Source organism: Anabas testudineus, chromosome 19 (genome assembly GCF_900324465.2).
Source record: "Anabas testudineus chromosome 19, fAnaTes1.2, whole genome shotgun sequence".
Lineage (NCBI taxonomy): Eukaryota > Metazoa > Chordata > Actinopteri > Anabantiformes > Anabantidae > Anabas > Anabas testudineus.
The window spans coordinates 3488469-3496742 of record NC_046628.1 but is presented as its reverse complement, the minus strand read 5'-3'; positions in this window follow the sequence as shown (position 1 = coordinate 3496742).

Here is an 8274-nt window from a genome sequence, read left to right as displayed (position 1 = left end):
TTTGAAGACAAACACACTTTCAGTAACATACTGTACATTGTTGCACTATCATAATTTGACATTTCCATTAGTCACAGCTGTTTGTTTTGTTATGTCCAAACAGTATTGTGTTGTTGTGTTTTATCAGGCTTTGCTTAGAATAAATGACAACTCTGATGTTTTTTTGTGGGATTTCACTTTTGCAATTTGTGTTTCACAGTTGTGATGAACACAAAGATACAGTAGAAATAGATATAGAAATAGTATTGTTGGTGATCTTGTCACTAGTATGTTTCAGTCCACTCTTATTCCCAGTGCATTAGAAAATGATCTTTAGTCTAGTCCTTTGCATTGTGCGGGTATAAGATGCAGGGAGATGTCAATTGACTACAATAATAGAATAGCTGTGTCAGTGTTTGATGCCTGTAGCCATGATGTAGTCTTTTAAGCTAAAACTCTGTGCAGAGTGGTTGGAGATGTCAACAACTTTGAAAGTTGTTAGCTGAGCCAATACCACTTGATCCTATTATCATTAGCATTGTTTTGCAACACTGTGAAACATCAACTTGTTTGTTCATCTACCAACTTTCATTCTATATTTAACATTTAATCCAGCTTTATTGTTAACAATGCTCCTACATATATATAATTGAATCATCAGCATATAAAGCAATTTGAGTTTTTTCTAAAAGATCATTTGCAAAGATAGAAAATAATAAGAGTCCCCAACAACTACCAGGAGGTGCACCACGAAAAGCAAATTAGATGTTTCATTAAAAGGTCTGCTTCCTATTACTGAGATGGCTGATGGCTGATGGCTGCACTGTGATATCAGTGCAGTAAAAGTAAAGCCATAATATATCAGCATGTTGAACAACAATAAATGATCTATAACATCAAAGACTGAACTGACATCTAGTTAAACTGCACCAACTCACCTCCTGTTTTGCAATTCATAATCATCGTCATTTGTGTCAGAGCTGTGCACGTAGAATGACCTTCCTCAGCACTTTCTACTTTCATGTGTGTGTGCCATTGTTCACTATATTAATCAGGAGAAACAACACAATGAACTTCTTCAGTGTGTGGGTGTAGTTGTGTGTGAATTTGTTTGTGCGTGGGTCATTGGGGTGGAGAAATATGGTCTGTGTGCATTTCTAACCCTTGATGACAGCTTTACTTTCAGCACGTGTTTACAGTTTCATGTCTTTATTCTCACATTCAAAGATCCAGGATCAAAGTTTTTCTTTACTACCCTTCCTACTACTTGTCCTTTCTCATGGTTGCACTGTGTTGGTTGAACTTCATCCTGCGGAAACTCATCAAATCATGTTAGTCAGCCTGTCTATTCACTCACTGGCCTATTCTGTCATTTATTCACACATTTATTTATTCCACTCTCTCTCGACTCTGACAGATGCCAAGGTTTTTCTGTGATTGTTGTCTGTCATTGAGCAGTAGAAAATGTGAGGAGGAGGACACATGAGCTTGTGTTACAATACAGTGTGGCCTTTAAAGTGAGTATTGAATACCTGAAATGCTGCCAAGAATAAAAAATAATCAAAGTTTTCCTGGAGGAAATTACTGCTGCTTGGTGTGTCAACTATTCACTGGATGTGTTTCTACATAGTTCTGCACATTGCACATCACAGAGGAGTGAATCTGGACAAATTTCAACATGTCATCTGATTCAGCTCCTCACTAGAAACCCAATACAAAAGTGTTCAAGCACTCTTATGACAGTTCACTCAAGTGTAGCCTGGAGAACTAAAATTCCACCTCGTGTTTCCATTAAAATTAAGTTACAGTCCTGGTTATGACTAAGACTTTATGGTGGCTAATAATCTTAGATATTGCTGGAGAAGTGCCAGTTATTGAGTGAGGTGCTGATTTTATGATGCTTTATGCTACTTGTAATACTGTGAAACTACTGTTTTAGCTGATTGTTGTCACCTAAAGATGACATCTCAGAAACGTTATCATTATTATAACTTTCCAAATGAACATAAAAGACAAGAATAGAATTTGCATTTCACTTTGGCAGGGATGATGTAAACATAAAATTGTAACAGAAAGAAGGGGGGTTAGTGAAGGGAATATAACAGCAATAATATGACCATGCAGGTGGGATGCAGTGAACAGTAAAACAATAGTTCAGGTGTTTAAAGCAGGTGAGTGAGAAAATTAAAGTAGATTCAGTTTGTTTCCATCATTTAATTACTGGTGGCCTGTGTCTGAAAGAATTTACAAATTAAGCACTTTAGGTAAGAACGTGATTAAGTTAGACAAAAACAACTACATGGTTTTGGCCAAAGTTACAAGACAGCAAAGTTAAATGTTGGTGACACAAGTTGTTTCCAACAATTTTATTTGGTGAGATAGGTGCAGGTGACACCTGCAATGCAATCAAATCAAACTGATTGGTCTGACCACCCAGCATTTCACACTTACGACTGTAACAGCTTGAGGAGGATCCAAATGCAAAACTTGGGAGGCAAGCACTGAGAGAGAATGGCAGTGGGGAACAAATGCAAGGACGGCGCTGCAGCGTGACAGCAGCCCTCGTAAAACCAGCAGAGCAAGGGGGTTGTGTTGTTTCACTTGCTCCATCAAATGGTTACTTTCAAGGCAAAAATTTGTGTTATTTAGATTAAATGCATGGGTCAGAACTGAACAGATTACCACGTTAGCACATTAGTGGAGGAAAACATGTGATACACACAAACACCTACAAACTGTACAGGTATGCAGACACCAACCAAGCAGAGAAACATTATGTCACACCATGCTGGTTTGCAGTGGGACGTGATGTTTTCTGTCTCACCGTGGCAGAAAGACAGAACAGCACATAGTGGCACTAAGTATCCAGCAGGCTTGTGTTCCCAGGCTATGATAGCGTTAGGCTTTACCATGAGGAAACATGAGGAATTATGTGGCATCATTGTCCCTATAGGGCAAGAAATTCAACTTCAGAACTAGAGAGTTTGTCTAAACTTACTTTGAACTTTGCATTAGCATCTGATTATACACAATTAGCAGATCATGATGCTGATGAGAAAAGCATCGCTGCTGATTTACTTCCAAGCAAGTGATCAAAGTGTTAATGAGGGAAAAAGAGAGCATAATCACCACAGAACTGACTGGACTATTTCACAGTGTGCAATGGAAAGAGCGAGGTATAAAGAGAAAGAGGTCAGCACAGATGCACACATTTCGTCATCACATGAATTGCAAGTACCGCATGCTCACATTTAGTCTTCATCTTTAATGATGTCGGACCGTGCTGCTTTGGCGATACATACCCTGTTGCCATGGAAGCGGTGGCCATAGTGATGATTCTACTGAGGACAGAGATGTTTGGCTTTAAGCAGTGAGCTCTGTTTTCTGGTCAGAGACAGCTTCAGGAATTAGGTTTCCTCTACTGTGAATATATATGTGTATATATATATATGGTTCCACAAAGCACCGTGCATGCCAGAACATAAAGCCCGCCAAGCCAAGAAAGCAGGTCAAGAACTCCCTGTGGACATCCAAAATGTTGTGCTGAGACACAGATCGGGGCAAAGGTATATTTGAACAGTGGCGTCTTTGATTGTGAAGTGGAAGAAACCACCTACAGTTGGTATCTAGTCCAGGAAATGTTTTGAAGGAGACATCAAAAGGTATTTAAAGGACTCTCAGAGAGGGAGGACAAGGATTTTCTGCTAAAAGACAAAGAAAAGAAAAGAATGTTGGTTGAGTCCTTCCATAAGATTATGTAAGTTCAGTTTTAAAGGACAGATTTGGTGATTTTCTATATGTCTACCCATAAAGAAACACCTTTGTTTATTTATAAGTCCAAATTTTTTTTGTATTTTTTTTACTAAACTAGTGCTTTAAACGAACGAGTGCGAATGAAAACCGGAATCAGAAAACGTTGGGCGCAATGACCCAGCTGGGTTCATATTCACTATATTCAAAAGTACAGCAGCGCGCAGACTGACAGCAACCAGAAACGGACGGACAGAAAGTATCTGTTACTTGATCGAGTGTTCTGTACCTGCTGAACTGTTAAAACAAGCCTCTGCCATGATGCAATGGCCGACTGGAAACTCTACAACAGTGGAATGGTGGGTCAGCGTGAATCACTCCAGTGTTGTCTTCTAGGTGAACAGGTTTACAGTGTTCTCACAGGGTAATCCCTCGCTGACTCAGGTTACTGAGGAGCCCAGTGACATCCAGACTCTCGCGGCCTGTGTGTGTGTGCTCTGTATGACCCTGTGCAAAGTGTCGAGTCAGTCTCATGTATTGATGATCCTCTCTTATTAATACATGAGATGTGATGGCGCAGAAGGAAAAGGGTTTTTGACTGTATTTAGTCAGACAAAATCACGTTATGACTACTCCCGTCTAATATGCACAGGGTCTCTGCATGCCAACAAAATAGCTCTGATCCATCTCAGTGTGAACTCCAAGATGTTATCAGAAGATCAGGTTGTCTGGGCCCTTGTCTAGGATATATTGAACTCTGTGTCTCATCATAAAGTTTCAGCCTGGTCTGTCAGTGTTAGCAACAAAGGAAGTTGTAGTTAGTCCAATCACAAAGGTGGATTAAAATGTGTCTGTGAGCTCCATAAATGTCCAATTAATCAGAAAGGTCTTCATCTCTCCATTCACCCTAGTAAAAAAACACAATTCAATTGTAACATAGGTTGAATTGTAGGAGATCAAATAGAAATTTAGGATTCAGGATATTTCTGATTTCTGACTCACCATCGTTTTGATCCCATCGAGGATAAAAAGATCGGTAAAAAGCAGTAATGTGAACGTAGCATTAGAGACAGACAACCACTCATATTCACAGATGTGAGCAACTTAACAGAAGAAGTGACCGTGGTAAGCATTACATCGCTTAAACAGCAGCATGTTACCAGCACTGTATTTAGTAATTCAGAGCATGTTGGCATGGTGAATGTAGCACGTAGCTCAATGCACAAACCAGAGCAAAGTACTAAACAGGGACACTGACTAGTGAAGATACTGGTGGCACATGAATAGCACAATGCTTGGCTTTCATTGGTAAATTAGAACAGTGTATTTCTTTTTTTATTTAGGTTCTCAGCATGATCACCAAAAAGAGTCTGAAACACCTACCTACAGACAAAAGTGTTTTGAGAACTAAGCAGCTAAGGGAAGATCAAAATAGGTCATATTTGTTCTGACTGAATTTAAAATTCACACCGATTATTTTAGCGTCACTGGAAAAAGCCGTTCTTCTGGTTCCTGCTGTCCATGACACAAAAACATGTCACAAAACACAAAACAGCAGAGTTTATGGATGATGGAGATGAAGAAAAACAAACACTTTGTAAGGACGAGGGAGACAAACTTTGATGAGCTATAACAAGACTATGTGTGCCAGAGTGACAGAAATGGACAGTGCTAGTCACCTGTACAAATGTTGCCATGAGAACGGTCTGTGTTTACAGCTCCACCTGTGCCTGGATCCAAAAGGAGACAGCTAACACTTGTGTCATGACCAGACGTCTGCAGCCACACTGCACCTCTCAGGTGATTCACAGCATCTAGCAGACCATCCATCACCTCGGGCAATCCCCTTGCGGCTCTCTCTGTCTCTCGCTGCTGTTCATCCACAAAAAAGCGAACATATGTAATCCTCCAAATTCTCAGTGTGTGTGTGTGTGTGTGTGACTGATTTATGACAATAAATGTCAAATAATCATTCCAAAATGTATTGAAAACAAAACTATCTGTGTTTATTGACATAGGCGGTGACAGGAAAGCGGCAACCAAAGAAAAGTGCATATGATGAACTTGAACTACACACTCCTTCACAACTATATTACATGCAGTTCTCAATCTTTATCAAAACTTTCTATGTATCGCTGTGGGAATTCTTCCAGGGCTAATAGTGTACAAAATTGTCCCACAGGACCTTGTTCAAACCCAGACTGTTTAGATTCTTGTCTACATGCAACACATATCAGCAAACAGCAACTTGTTCCAGTCCGTGACTCATATTTCAGCAAAGTCTCAAGGCTGTGTCAAAGTCTAACTTTAGAAGAATTGTGAGTGATGAACTCGACTAACTTGTCTCTGCATGACTTTGAAGACGTCTCTCCATGACGGATCCTTCAATTAGTTGTCCAGGTCTAACTTTAGCTGCTGAGTCATGAGTCTTTTTCAACAATGCCTTCACTTTTATACAGTAGGTAAAGAGGACTCTGCCTTTTTAAATCCACCCTCAGGCTGAGGTGACACATGGTGTCTGGGTGCTTCGAAGCCAAATTATTAAAAACTCTGTTTGAGTGTGCTGTTTGTTTTGTTTTGTTGCTACATAGATGCTAGAAGACATTATCACATCCTAATGTATGCAACATGATTGTTTTATTTTAATTTAGGTCATAGTCTATCACATTATTAAACCTACAGGCCTAAATATATGTGAAAGTGTCAAAATGAAATATCATTTTAGCCCAGTTCTCCTGTAAATGGGTAATGTCCACACAACAACAACAACAAACCTAAAAATTAGGACAAAGGAAGCAAATCAAGAGATCTGGGTTACAATAGCTATCACCGTGGAAAGGGATCGGAAATGAAGAGGAGAATAATAAATAAGACAGGAAGAAAGCTGCCATATCCTGTCAGGATGCTTCTAATAGAATTGTGTCTAATCTTTAAACGGGTCATAGCTTAACTACTCCGTACTGCACTGACAACATTAACAAGTACTGTGTTATCATTACAAAGCTACAGAAATAAACAATAGTGAATCTGTTCTGTGTTGTTGGGTATTATTTTTAGCTGAGTCCTGCTCCATAAACAGCCTGAGCACGGAATAGGTCTCCAAGACTACATTTTTATTTTGAGCACCTTTGAATGGACCTTTTAATGGTTGGTTTCCACAAAACGGTTTCATCTTTTGTCCTTAAATTTGAGTACAGTCTTTGACTAATCTCAATCTATTGCTATCAGTACCTAATCCCAACACAAAAAATGAATGACGCTGTAGTCGGCTGTTCAGCTGTACATAAACTAAATCTTTGGCAGACAGGGTTGGCTTACCAGTCCTGTGGGTAGTCACTGGACAGGCCTTAAGCTTGTGAATGGACATGTTATTTACACAGTAAAACAGTGACTGAAAGGATTGCTTTGATGATTTGAGTAATATTAATCAATGTTTTGTAGCTATTGTGTCTACGCAGTGTAAGCTACTGTGTTATCAATGATTAAATGTCACATGGATAGACACAGAGAGGGAGGAGGGGCATTTCTTTTGTCATGACATGTTTTCCCCTCGTCTGCATTCTTATCTCTTACGGTCTTCCAGTCTGTCCCTGTGAATAAACGAAAACATACTCAAAATAAATCCTCAGAGGACGAAGTACCCCTGTCTTCACATCATTTCATTTTTCTGCACTTCATTTATCTCGTTTGGGGATGAAAACAGACGCACGTGGCCCCAGCCGCAGCGAATGTAAACAAAACAAGCAGAGCTCACACACGCACGTGTGTGTGTGTGTTTCTCACAGCAGGAGGTTTTCCTCACTGTTGTGGTTTTTGGCTGAGTGGAGTGGAGCTTCATCTTAATGGGGCTGCATAGCTGGAAGGCCGGTCATCTCCACAACAGAAAACCAGCAGTGCACACACACACACGCACACACACACACACACACACACACACACGCACGCACGCATGCATGCATGCGCACAAACACAAATACGGAAATCAACGTTGTTCCATTCACATGTGCAAATGATAACTAAATCACAGGCATTACTGTCAGCCCACGCACAGCACACACAGCAGCAAAGATTAAGGCGCTGTTTATTTCCAGTATTGATCGTCCATCTATCTAAATGAGATCATTAGGCATCACTTACTAGAACTGTAGCCTTTTTCCCACTTCATCAACTTCAAAAATAACCAGATGGAAGGTCAGAGTCCACGCGCTCTGGTAACAGAGGGGCCAGTTGGACATTTTGTAAAGTGGGAATTCTTGTCTTTTACGTCAGACTGATGTTTTCTCTTGTCACATGACCTCATGTGACATAACACAATACAGCACGTGATATAAAAAACAATATGATCCAGACAGTTTTTGGTCTATTTACAAACTCAATTTACAGAAAAGTTTCTTTTGATGACACTTTTTAATTGTTTGAAAAATCTATTTCATTGGCCACAAGACTTGTACAAGACTCCTCATGATGTGACCTACAGTTTCAATGCCAGACTAATCTGGACAGGTGGCAGGTCAGTCAGGCACACACACACCCTGCCTACGAGGG